This window comes from Lissotriton vulgaris, unplaced genomic scaffold (assembly GCF_964263255.1).
Source record: "Lissotriton vulgaris unplaced genomic scaffold, aLisVul1.2 SCAFFOLD_1066, whole genome shotgun sequence".
In the NCBI taxonomy this organism is placed as follows: Eukaryota; Metazoa; Chordata; class Amphibia; order Caudata; family Salamandridae; genus Lissotriton; species Lissotriton vulgaris.
In genome coordinates, this window is record NW_028248228.1 from 404,663 (window position 1) to 418,958 (window position 14,296).

Below are 14,296 nucleotides of genomic sequence, written 5' to 3' on the forward strand. Positions count from 1 at the left end.
ATGCGCTATACAAGTGCGTATTCATTCAATCATTCAACCTGGCCTCTTGGAGGGAAATGACATGGTCTTTCCAAAGTTCACGAGAGTCCTCCTCAGAGAGTGAGAGGCACAGCCTCTGCTCCAACAAACACCATCAATTGCGGATTGTGACGCTCGAAAAAAAGGCTGTCTGCAGCGGTGTAGCAAAGTAGGATCTGCTTCTATGGCTCCCTTCCCTTTTTGCCCGGTGTTATACTGTGTCTGACTAGCTGGCATCCTGCTAACCAGGACCTTAGCCTCTGTTCTTTCTTCCCTAAATTGGCTATGGCAAGTACCTTGGTACATTCCTGTTTGGCTACTGGTGCACCCTTGTAAGTCCCTAGTATATGGTACTGAAGAACCTGGGGCATAGGTGCACCAGGGTTCCTCCCTGGGCTGAAGCATGTATTATGCCACCCATGAGTGTCCCTCTAAATCCTGACTACAGGCCAGCCATTGCAGACTGTGTGAGTTGATGCCTGCACCTTTCAGGAGAGATATAAGCTCCTTATATCTCTCTTCACTGCACTTAGACCCCATAAGTCACCCCTCTGGCAGGCCCTTTCAACCCCATAGGCAGGGTGCTCGGTTTTAAGTGCTCAGTGCCCCTGCATGAGCAGGACACCCCTACAAACTCTGGAGTCCATTCTCCAGGCTTTGTAAGTGGAACAGCCATCCTGAAATAGAGAGGCCAAGAGTCATCACGCGATGACAATCTCGAAACTGACTGGAACGAGCCTGGGCATGTTTGGTATCAAACCTGTTGGAATCATACATGAACACCATATCCGGTGTTGAAGGTATGATTCCAATCACAGGAAAGCTCTTTCGGGGAACCCTCCCTGCTCCCGGGACCGACGTTACAGAGCCTAACAGCAACCTAGGTCTGCTGCCGATGCCAGACCCAATTCTGCCCTCCTGCTGCTGGGCCAATGGCCAAGCAGGGGAAGTTAGGACAATAGGTTTCCTGTCACACGGAGGGTGCTCCCCACACTGCAACAGCACCACCTGTCTGCCCGTGTCTCCCAGCTCGCTGCTGTTGCCTCGGACACGAGTTCAAGGCCCTCCTCCACCCGCAGGCTACCACCCGTGCCTCATCCCTGGTGGCCAATGGTAGGTTGCTTTGTGTAATTGTATTGCTTGTTGTATTGTTTATTTTGTGTGCTTCATTCCCCCTGTTGCCTCTTGCGCTACTTCTGTGCCCTTCTGCCTTCTCGCCGTTCCTCCCATGGTTTCTCCGCCGCTGCGTCCCCTCCGTCCCGCCCCCTCACTTGCTACACTTCGCCTTAGTGTATTTTGTATTGCATTTTGTTGGATTGTTAGTTGTTTTCCTTCCCATTCCTCCTTTTCCTCTTGTGCCATTTCTGTGCCCTTTCCGCCTTCTGTACCCTTGCCGTTCTTCCCCCGTTTTCCCGCCGCTGCGCCACCGCCTCCCTGCTCGCCCATTCGTCTGCCCCCACCACCCAGCTGCTCCTCCCTTCCACCTCCCCTTCTTATGGCGTCCGCGCCTGGACCGCGCCCAGAGCCAGAACACCTGGCCCCCGCGAACGCCATGACGCCCGTCTCCGGTACTACTTCAGCTCCCTCCACGCACTCAACCCCGGATGATCATTCACCTGCTGCCTGGCTGCCCCGAAACGCACCCAAGGACCCTTCTCCTGCCGGAACTGCAGCTTCACCAGCATCCGGCCCGCCAATCCTCCTACCAGGAAAGAACCCAACTACCTTAGATGCATTCATCTCAACACTAGAAAGCATGTTAAGACTCAGGTTTCAGGTTTTAATGTCTTTATTTCGATAATAAACCAATGAACATATTATTAACTTTGCACTGAAATCATGATTAAAACTAATTATTAAATATTAAACTTTGTTAGTTTTACAAGGCATGTATAAACCTGGGGCTAAAAAGAGCAGAAATAGCACATTTTATAAGTGAGATCTTACATGATACATTTGGCCACGCATATCACAAAAGTTTCCGAGGTATTAGTTTTCAACACCCAGATCGCCTCGGAAGACCTTCTACAAGAAAGGCGTTTGAACAGGGGTTTTAGCCATGTGGAACGAGGTTCTGAATACTGCGGACAAGCAAACAATAGATGACCTTCTGTTTCTTTTTGATCAGGGCACCAGCTACAGGAACTAGAGGAAGTTTTACCCCAGGATGAAGTAAATGAATTCAAAGGTAAGGCACCCACACGAAACTGATGATAAAGTTTCTTGTCCAGTGGTCTGGTGATGGTGTCCCAGTAAATCTCGCGGGAGGGATCTAGCTTAAAGCTTAAGAATCTTCCCGTGAGGCTGCCAGAACTGGAGGCGGTTACCAAGGAGTGGCGGGTTGAGGCCCAAAATAGTTCTTTGAATTCTTTTTTAGATGGGAAAGTGTTGGTGCCTGGGGAGACCCACAGATGTTTTAAACCCATATCATGCAGGCTCTTTTTCACCGAACGAAGCCATGGGATTCGTTCAGAGCCCCCCATGGACCTCACTTCTGCTAACTCCTTAGCAAAGAGTGTGAGATCCAGGGAGGTCCACAAGCGCCTCCAAGTAGCCACTACTCTAAATCTAGCCATATCTGTAATTGGTGGGCAGCCCATATCATGACAGAGGGGTATCGATGGGGAGGATTGTCGCAACCCTACCAGGTTCCGAAGGAATTTGCACTGGATTCTATAGAGACTAGAGAGGTCCAGACTCACTTACCAGCCGGGATATGATGAAAACTGTGGATCAATGTTTTGTCCATGGGGCAAAGTAACATAATTTGGAAAATTAGCTAAATTAGGATTGCTATATAAGATACAGTGCCAAAGTTCATAATGCCATCTTTGATGTAATCTTTCCTAATTTTTCAGTGCAGGGCAGTAGAAAAACGAATTTGCAGGAAGTCACGTTGAGTGTGGCACTTGTCCTAGCTCAAATTTACATTTTGATACAATCAGTCAGGGAACTTAGAGTCAAATAACTTAAAGTATAAGTAAAAGATTCATATATTCATTTGAAATTCAAATGCTCCACGTTCGATTTCTGAAGAACGAATAAATCATTGTGGCTTCTCTCTGCGCTTCTGGTTAACGAAACACGGCAGAGAAGACCTACAACATAAGCGGGACGCAGTTGGCAGCCGCAGAGTGTACATGCACGTTTCTGCAATGCTCAAAGTCCTCGTGTAAGATGGCCGATCAGTTGAGTGGCGGTTTAGCTGCCGCTTGCTGTATCCTACAAGTGGGATTATACGAAGTATGCATCTAAGACTACTCAAGGTTTCAGTCCTGTTTTTCTATTACAAACTTGCTTCAAATGTTTTGTTTCAGTTAAGCTATTCCTGTAACTGTTCAAAATTAAAAGATTGATCTTGAGAACACAATTTGTCACAAGGGTAGGCTGAGAATTAAGAAAAACAACAAATCTCCTGGTTTTATAGATGCCATCTTGTTTTTGTAAAGACTCTGAATGTGGTTTCCTCAGGAGTGCCAGGAGCCGACGATAGCCCCAACCCTTCCCCCCTACACCACCTCTGCCTATCAAACTCTAGGACACAAGGGTGATATGGAGGGAAAGGAGGGAACAAAACAAGAAAAGTAGGGGGAGACAAAACACTGGACTCTTCGGACACTGCTCTCTTCTGCTTCTGTCTGAAGGTGAAGCTACAAGGAATAATGGATTAAAACAACAACAGTCACCCCACAATTCCCCAATATCAATACATAAACCACTCTTTACCTGAGAGCACAAAAGTGTGTCAATCAACGCAAATAGGAACCCGCCTGGAAACTCATATGAGACCATGGAACTATGGACATCCACTATGGCCTAGATTTAAGGGATGTAAGAAATTATCTCTGGTAAAGACTTTGGTACATACCAATATAGTGGCCAGACTATACTTCTTACCTAACTAGAAACATCTCTGGGCGAAAGGTTTTGTATGTAAAAAAGGTCAGGATCACATAAGTAGTAGCCTGGAGGGTCAAAATTACATAGATCAACACCTACAGACTTTATAGTAAGAACACAATGTAAATAGAGTGTGCTACAAGCGCTTTACCGGTTCTTCTTGTCTCAGTACTGTGATGAATGCCAGAATACGGGAAGTCCAGAAAACGAACAGATAATACGGATAATAAAGGAGAGTAAGGGATATCGCTTGGCGGACCACTAAGCCCACAATGCCACGCAACACTCCTCACCACTGCATCCACAAAACCGGCCGTTCGGCGGGACCATAGTCCGGCCCAATGACGAGTCCGCAAGAAACAGGGTGAAGAATACCACAGTGACACGGGGTATAGATAGCCGGCGCAGAGCGCGGGGACAAATAAGAAGTAATGCCCAAGTTAAGCAAAAGGCACTTGGTAATGCTGAAATTGCCTAGGACTCCTTCCGTGACACTTGAGGAGAGTGAGCTGCCTGACGACTCTTGGCGGGTGGATCAGGAAGGGAATGAGCAACACGAAAGAATCAAGAAAACGGAATCGACGCACAGAAAATAGTCGCTTGTTAGATCGGGAGAGGTATGACTTGAAATACCGTAAACCCCGAAGGGCGCCTTTAAACCAGAGCTGATGCTCCTGGTAAGTTAGTGGAATTTCAATGTCCTCAAAAGGAACATTTTCCTCTGGAGGTTCCTCTGCTTTGTAGTAGTGGAAATCTTTTGTTACTGGATTTGCTTGTGGAAAAGTAATCCAAGAGTAGAATACCTCTGTCTGCCAATATTTGTGTGCCTCTATCACAAATATGACTTAACCACCTCTCGATGATACCCCATGTTCTATAAGTGTTATAGTTATGGTTTTTCTTTACATTTGCCGGGATGCCCCTAGCATCCGGGTCTGTTTCTGGGAAGGTTGTGTTGTCTAACACTCCTTGAGCGTCTATTCTAGCTCTCTTCCTTTCGTCGTCACTCATTTTTATTTATTTTGAGTTCAAGGAGACAAAGATTAGGTGCACAATATTTTTGTAACACTGTATCCTTCAACGTTGAATAAACCAAAAACTAAGACATAGGATTCTCGGCCTTCTAAGTTTTGGCGGATAGTATGCCCTTTTACCCACTCCAGACGTCTATTGGAGTTTTTACGGGAAAGAGGGGTCTGTGTGAAAAGCACAACTGAGTTACTCTAGTATCTAGCGTTAAATTATCGCCTTACCAAACGTTGGGCGCCATGTAGTGTAGTTCCTATATTCCCAATAGGCTCTGCGCATTGTAATAATATATCCTGTAGTTTAGATGTAGGACTGAGGTCTACTAGGTCTCTACCGGCTATATTAGACTTAATTGTGAGTGCCAGCTAGCTCAGAGGTCACTAGAAACGTTCTCGAATAAACAAGAAGGGATTAGTTTCTGACCGCATAAAACATGACAACTTTGTTTCCCAAGAATAAGAAATCAAATCTCTAGAGTCGCGGAAACAATAGATAACAGTTTCACTCAGTCAATCGTGCATGCTTAGTTTGACCAGAGGTGCAAGAGAAATAGAGAGACAGACATTTTCAATAAAAAGGTATTTATTGAACAGTCTTCTTTCTCAAGCAGTGAAAATGAACTGCTATAATAGCAAAGCTTACTATGAAGTACAATGCATATAATACGAACAGTATTATAAAGTAATACTGTAAAAGCATGATATGGTTTCCAAGCCATAAAGTGAATAAAATGTATAAAATGTATAAAATACATACAGTGATAAAAGGATGACTAAAATACTCAACTGGTGCTTCTAGAATACGCCTACCCCGGTGTACCTAACCTAAGTCTGGTAAGAGGGAGAGAGTATTAGAGGAGGAGTTTAAGTCTAGGAGTTCTCTGCCTGGAATCTGATTCCAATAATTCTCTAGGAGGTCTAATCAGCTCCGTACCTTTGTTCTAGAATGAAGGAGGTCTTGCATCTCGTTCTCAGGACTCGATTTCCCAGATACCCGCAAGGGTTGCCTGGAAACACTGGAGCTGGATTTCTCGGCAAGAGAAATGACAGTCTCGCAGTGCGTCTGCTGGAGGGTCGGCTTCCTTTGGCACTTGCTGCTGCAGGGCGTCGGGCAAGTAGATAGTCGATCTGCTCCAAACCACCGTGTGTTTGTTTAGGCAAATCAAGGCATATTTATACTTTGAAGGTGCCGAGTTTGACGCATGTTTGGACTTAATAACGTCACTCAAAGGCTCATTTTTTGGAAAACGCCGGGAGTTCTAGGAGAACTTAATATTCAAGCAGGGGGAAGTCCCGGGCTGCTGAAGGCGGGTTTTTCCAAGAAAACATTGTTAATTCTTGGAGCTTAATGGAAGTATCCATGCCGTATTTGGGCTGTATGGTTTGGGCCAAATATGGTAATGATTGCTATGCCTATATAAGGGAATGATAAAGTATACCTATATTAGGGCATGAATCGGGAAATTTATACTAGGGTCCGAGATTCATTTACAACAAAGTGAGTTCCTTTTTGCTTTAAGCATTCTCTATTTTCCACCAACTTGTTGTACCAAATACCTTTAAAAAAGCAATTATTTGCTTTTTTCAAAGTGCCATGTGGCAGACATACATGCCCTAAAGGGCATGTATGTGCGCCACATGTGCACACATGCACGATTCAGGGGTGTAACATGGTGTCAATGTGACACCCTGTCACCCTTGAATATGCTCCCGCTATTACCGATTCGGTATTTACTGAATCGGTAATAGTGAATGGCTTCCTATTTATTCCAGGCCCATAGGAATGAATGGGAAGGTATTCCTCATTATCGAATCGGTATTACCGATTCGGTAATAACGGATATTACCGAATCGGTAAATTTTTCCTATTTTTTACCTACATCATATTTACAGATTCTTAAATACCGAATCGGTAAAATTCAGTATTTAAGAATCGGAAAATTGAGATTACCTACATCGGGCCCTAAAGGTATAATAAGGTGATAGCGATGCCTAAGATTTTATTTCATACCAATCAAGTTACTTCCTGTGTAGACTTGGCTCACCAAATGCAGCAATAGCAGGCAGAAAAGGCTTACTTTAAGGTCCAGTACTGTCTAATCTATGTTTCTTCTAAACACTAGGGGATTCAACAAACTTTATTTGGTGTTATAAATGGAAAAAACCATAAAAGTCATAGATAGGCTGCTTTTTTTGCAGCATGCTGCTGGGGTTCTGGACAAGGAGATTGAACTGGCTATTAGACAATTATCTCGTTCACGTTCCCACCCTTCCCTAGGGGTTTCTTCTGTTGCTCCATGTGCTGGTTCCCATACTCAGTCTCCTCAAGTAGGCTTGGTGGACGTACCTCAAGATATGCCTCAAGACCAGGCTGGGGGTATCGTCCCCCTCACACCAGTTGTCACACGGGTCGGTGCCCAGTCTCCAATTTTTAGGTCAGCCCCTGACATGACCCCTGGCAAGGGCTAAGAGGAAGCGCCCCTCAGTTGTGGGCCCTTGTAAACGCAAAAAGAACATTGGATCACAGTCATCTTCAGCAGTCCACCTAGAAGTGTTGTTGTTGTTGTATGTACTTTATTCGATAAAAATGTTATCATAAAAGTATGTACATCCTCCAATCATAAAAACAATCCATTTATAGATATAACCAATATACAGGACAATAAAATACAATAAAAAGAATATGTACAATAAAAACCTAAAGTGCCGCTACAGTACAATCGAGGAAAAGCAATCGGAGTGGACCCGCTATCTCCTAACTCATGTTTTTCTTTAACAACTTTGTACAGGTATGCCAAGCACTACCCAGGTACTTTGCTACCTGCAGACAATGACCAAGGACGTAGTATCAGATGCTAAGATACGTTGAGCCATCCTGTGGTGCCTAAAACCCAGCTATTTGCAGATTGGTTTCAGCCATATTCTTCTCGCCACCGTATATGCTTTACATGCAAAAAGAAAATGGGCTAGTGACTCCGTGGGAGCTGTACACCCTGGGCAGGGAACAGATGGAGAATTACACTTGTTCCAGCCTGCTGTGATTTCATTAATCGGGAGGGTTCCAAACCTCAGCTTTAAATAGAGTGTCCTGTCTCTGGGATTTTGAATGAAGTCGAGAAATGGTTCGAGCTTCCTAACAGGTTTGTGCTCCAGAAACTGCTCAGTAAGGGGCCCCCATTTGGAACTATGTAACTCCTCCGCCTGCACCCATTCCCAAAGTACTTTCTTAATTGTTTGTTTGGGTGGCGGGCACTGGCTGGCCCACGTTTCGCTCAACCCTATATTTGAGACAAGCTGCCTAAGTTTGCTTATCCACTTGATGTTATTACAGGTGTTCAATTTAATGAGTTCCTCGAAGGCTGCTGCATAATTTGGCTGTTCAGGCGTCCTTCTTAAACATACCCAAAATAATGGAGGGCAAAGATATACTATGTCTTTAATCAAGCGTTTACCCTTTTCCTGACAGAGGGGCTTTAAAGGGGTGGAGGCTGGAAGAGAAACCAGAACTCTAAGGAACTTATTCTCAGATCTAACCAGGTCAATGGTGTTCTCAAACCCCCATAATTCAGACCTGTATACTGCCGAAGACAATGCTTTCCCTTCGTACACCATAAGGGCCGGAGCTATTGGTTTACTAGTAGACACTCACTGCTCTCTTATAATTGCTCCTGACACTCGTGTGTGGTTGAGAAGCATTTTGGCCATGTGGGAGTTCCAATTCATCCTGTTATTAACCCGAACTCCCAAATAGTCAAACGACTCAACCACCTCTAGTGAAATACCACTAAGGGAGATTTTATTCCAAAATCTTTTTGAAGGTGACAGGGCCATTAGCTTGGTCGTGGTGGTGTTGATGGTTAGGCCCCTTTCCAAGCAAAACAAGCTAAACCTATCCAGCAGTTTTTGAAGGCCTGCTGGGCTTTTAGAGATCAGGAGGGTGTCATCGGCAAAGAGCAGGGTAGGTGTTTTCTCCCCCGCCAGGACTGAGGCATCGGCTGGGTCCTCTCTCAAATGGTCTACCACGCAATTAACGAAGAGAGAGAACAAAGTTGGGGCCAACACACAGCCCTGGCGTACCCCCCTGTTCACTGCCACCCTCTCTGTCAACTGCCCCGGATCCCCCATCTGATTTCGGCACAGTTCCCCTCGTGAAGTTTCTTAATAAAATCAAGAAGAGAAATGGGGAGGCCCAGGTCTTGCAGCACCTGCCAAAGTTTATCGCGGGGCACCAAGTCGAAGGCGGTCTTTAGTTCTATAAAGGCCAGGTATAGACTGCCTTTCCCGATGGTCACGATTTTCCAGTAAACCATAAAAAATCTGAATACCTGGTCCATCGTGCCCACCTTCTGTCTGAAACCTGCCTGGAAGTGTGAGAGAATGTTCCCTTCTTCCATCCAAGACCCTATCCTGGAGACAATGACCCTGCCAACTACCTTCTGGATTACATCAATTAGCTAATTGGCCTGTAGTTGGCAGGGTCCTCTCTAGCACCTTTTTTATATATGGTTACCACCTCAGCTCCCTATCACGAATCGGGGATGGCGTGGCCCCTTGCAATAAGATTCATTAGGAGGGAAATAAATGTGGCCCAAAGCACAGGATCATATAAGAGTAGATCTCCAGGAAGACCATCGGGCCGGCAGCCTTTCCCGGGGCTATCCCCTTAATGACCACATGTACCTCTTTGATTGAAAAGGGTTCTGCTGGTACAGAGTTCTCTGATCCAGATCTTACAGGGGCGCTTTGTGGGGACTGAGATTCTCCTATGCCACAGTACAGGTTGAGAAAATGGGTGTACCATTGTTGCTCTGTAATGTGGTTTGGGTTAGGACCAGCTCCCCTTCTATTGGCTTTATTAATTAACTCCCAAAATAAGGTTGGGTCTTTCATCTGGGAGGCAGATTTAAGCTCCTGCCAGTGCTGTTCCTCCCAGTCACGCTTCGCTAAAACTGTGGCTCTTGAGTACTCCTTTCTGCCGCCTCTTACTAATGTCAAGTCTTTCTTGCGCAGGGCTACAGTTAAAGCCTTCCTCTTTCCTCTGCATGTGGCCGTATACCAGAGGTTACTCGATTTGACAAGGTTCAGTTTCAGCGTTCTAGGCTCCTTGATAATAACAAACGAGCCCAGCCTCTCTATTGTGTTACTATAAAATTAAGTAAGGGGGAAGACCTGGGTTTTTTCATGGGCTACGTTAAACAATTCCAGCTCTACAATCTTCTGCTCTATGTGCTTCCTAATACTGGATAATGTGTCATCCTGACATGCAACCAGAAGTGCCTAACCTGGATGCAATTTCATTAGATATGCTCAAAGCAGCCTTGCTGTCAGCATTTGGAACTAAATTGGACCCCATCCTACTCCGACTTTCTGCACTGATAGCTACTTGCAAAGGGACCGTGTCCTTCTCTCCACAAGTATCCCTCTTACAAGGCCTACGATCTCGACCACCATTTCCAGTCCCAGTAGTAGTGGCACGGGGCAGGAGACAGAGCAGAGTCTATCACGAAGCAACCTAGTCACATGGTAGGAGATACAACTGCACCTATTGCCCAGGACTGACCACCAGCACCGTTTAGCCAACCGGAGGGGGACGGGGGCACCCAGAACCCAGTATCTTTTCAGTCTCTGCAATCTCAGGGTTTCAAAGTGGGTGGATTGTACAGTTCCGATGATAGGTGGGAAGGGCTGAAAGCCATGCCCCCGGGACTAGAATAACTATTATCCTAGTTTGGGCTCTATTCATCTCCTACCAGAGTCCCCGACGCTTGTTGTGGTGTTAGCTAGAGTACCATGCCTCAACCCCGGGACCAAGGAAGACTTTTACCAGCTGAACAATAAGGTGGTGCACTGGCTCAATTCAAACACTGCCCCTGGGCTTAGGGTGGAATACCAAATTCTCATGGTGCGCCAGACACAGTGGGTTGGTAGCGCCAAGAAATCCTGGCTTGGGGACTGCAATATCATCAATTTTACCAATCCAGTCATGGTAAACCGAATCTTAAGCACGGTTGCCCAGTCTAACTACAGGTGTTGGAACTCAGCAATCTTGACACTCCCGCTGGGATACTTCTACAGACCCAATTATTACCGCCTACAGTCCCTGCGCAAGCGGCTCCAAGAGGTGGGCCATAGGGGTCGTGCAGAGGGGATTATAGTGGTAAGCACAGCAAATAGGTTTACTCCTATGAGCTCATAGGAAGATTGCGATTGACGATGTGAGGGTCCCTCGGACCCTGTGGCACCCGCATCCCAGGGAAATGTATCGTCCCCGGAACAGGTATTGAGTGTGAATGGAGGGTGTACATTTCTTTCTTGGAATATCGCAGTCTGAAGAGTAAGATTGGGAACACCGAATGGTTGGCCCTTGTTAAGAGTTTTGATGTGATATGCCTCCAGGAAACTTGGGCTGGAGACAATAATTAGCACCTGGATGGCTATAAAACCCTCTTTGTTCCAGCTACCCCATCCAGGTCAGGGAGAGCCAAGAGGGGGCTTATCACCTTTGTTTCTCTAGCTGTCCTTGGCATCATGATGCGTAATTATTTCTCTATTGGCATCGGGAGACCCCTTGTGGGGAGCTGCGCGCCCTATAAATTCAACTACAAATACAAATCTCCACTCCCTGTAGGAAGGAAAATGCTACTTACCAGTGTGCATCTGTTCTTGGCATGTAGAGCTGCAGAGATTCACACTCTGTGCATAGATGGCCATCTGGTGTGGGGCTCGGATGCTTGCACCTTGTTGTTGTCTCGGAAGAAGTCTTTTGTAGTCACAAGATAGGGGACTTCTCCTTTGGACGATAGTGCGCATGGGCATCAACTCCATCCTCAGATTGTTTTTCGCCATGAAGGGAAATGATGGAGTTTGTAAGAAACAGAGATGTCCATGAGAAAGTAGCTAAGATAACACTGGAACAGATACAGGTTACGAGGAGGTGGGGTGCGTGTGAATCTCTGCAGCTATACATGCCAAGAACAGATGCATACTGGTAAGTAGCATTTTCCGTTCGAGGCATATGAGTCGCAGAATTCACACTCTGTGCATAGATTGTACAGCCGTGTCTCCCCTAGCGGTGGTTGCCTGTATCTGTTGCAGTGGTTTGAAAAAGTGTTTGCCTGTACATCTACACAATAGTGTTTGGTGAAGGTGTATGTACTAGAACATGTTGCTGCCTTACAAATGTCTTCTAGGGGAATGTTCCCTAAGAATGCCATGGAAGTCCTTAGTGGGCGTGTTGAGTGCGCTCTACGGGGAATTGTTAACATGCATTTTGCTTTCTGATAGCATATTTGAATGCATTTTACTATCGACCTGGCAATTCCAGCATTGAAAATTGAGTTGCCTTTATGAGGTGGTGAGAAAGACACAAACAGTTGTTTTGTTTTCCTAAAGGGTTTAGTTCTGTCTATGTAATAAAGTAAAGCTCTTTTGACATCAAGTGTGTGAAGACCTCTTTCTGCTACAGAATCAGGGTTTTGGAAAAATACTGGTAACTCTACTGATTGATTAAGATGGAATGGAGAAATCACCTTGGAAGAAATGTTCTAAGAACCACTTTGTTGCGATGTATTTGTAAAAATGGTTCTTGTACGGTTAAAGCCGGAATCTCACTTACTCTCCTGAGAGAGGTGATTGCGACAAGGAAAGCTACTTTCCATGTAAGGAATTGTAATTCACATTTGTGTAAAGGCTCAAACGGGGGACCCATGAGCCTAGTAAGAACAATGTTTAGGTTCCACACTGGAGATGGTGGCAGTCTGGTTGGAATTATTGTTTTAAGGCCTTCCATGAAGGCTTTGATAGCAGGTACCGTAAACAATGACAAATGTTGCCCGTTTTATAAGTAGGCTGCAAGAGCAGGTAGATGTAATCTGATTGATGAGTATGCAAGATTTCATCTTTGTAGTAAATAGCAAATAATGTTCTGAATTGAAGCATCTAATGGGTCAATTTTGTTGTTATTGTAGTAAATGACAAATCTTTTCCATTTAGCTGCATAGCAAGCTCTAGTAGTCAGGCGTTCGGCTTCTTTAATAATATTCATACAGTCCGTGGGAGGTTCAGGTAACCGAACTCGAAGATTTCAGGAGCCAGATTGCTAGATTCAGTTGTGCTGGATCTGGGTGCCTTATCTCTCCATGGTTCTGCGTCAGCAGTTTTGGGGACAGATGTAGTTTTTGGTGTGGAACTATTGAGAGTTCGAGGAGTGTTGTGAACCATGGTTGCCATGCCCATGTGGGAGCAACCAGGATCATCTTGAGAGACGGCTGTTTGAGCTTGCGTACTACTAGTGGGATGAGTGGGAGTGGCGGAAAAGCGTACGCAAATCTCCCTGACCAGTTCATCCATATTGCATTGCCCTTGGACAACGGGTTTGGGAACCTGGCAGCGAAGGTGGGGCATTTTGCGTTTGAGTGTGTTGCGAACAGATCTATCTCAGATTGGCCCCACATTTGGAAGAAAGGTTGAAGGACTTGTGGATGAAGTTCCCATTTGTGTATTTGTTAAGTCTGACGACTTACCAGATCCGCTATCTGATTGTTTACTCCTGGAAGATGTTCTGCCAGGAGATATATGTTTTGTGTAATGGCCCACCTCCATATACTTTGCGCTAGGTGAGACAGCTGCAAAGAATGTGTTCCTCCTTGCTTTTGTATGTAGTCCATTGCTGTCATATTGTCCATCCGGACTAAGGCAGCCTTGTTGAGGAGATGTACTTGGAACTAGAAATATTGCCAGTGGTTCTAGGTGATTGATGTGGAGCGCTTCTTGTTGAGTGGTCCACTTGCCCTGAATTGTGTGATTTAGGAGATGGGCTCTCCAGCCGGTGAGTGGTGCATCTGTTAGCACTATTTGTAAAACTGGCTCTAGGAACCGCCGTCCTTTGGAAAGGTTTTGTGTGTTCCACCACTGCAGAGAGCGATGTGTTTGGCTGTCTATCAACATCAGATCTATAAATTGTCCCAGAGCCTGATTCCACTGACATGCCAAACATGCTTGTAAAGGGCGCATCTGAAGTCTTGCGTGAGGTTCACGAAAATGCAAGAGGCCATCATCACTATTAGCTGCATAAACACTTGTGCTTAGAGAGAGTGTTGAGGCTGAAACTTGGTGATGAGGGTTTGCATGCTGGCTATCCTGGCTGGATTGGGGTATGCTAGAGCTTTGCAAGTGTCTATTGTAGCTTGTAGATACTTATGTACCTAGGAGGGTTGAAGGTGTGACTTGGTGTAGTTTAGTGTGATCCCTAAGTCGTGTAATAGCTGGATCATTTGATAAGTGTGATGAACAAACTGACGTATGACTTGGCTTTTAAGAGCCAGTCGTCGAGGTATGGAAATGCGTGGATT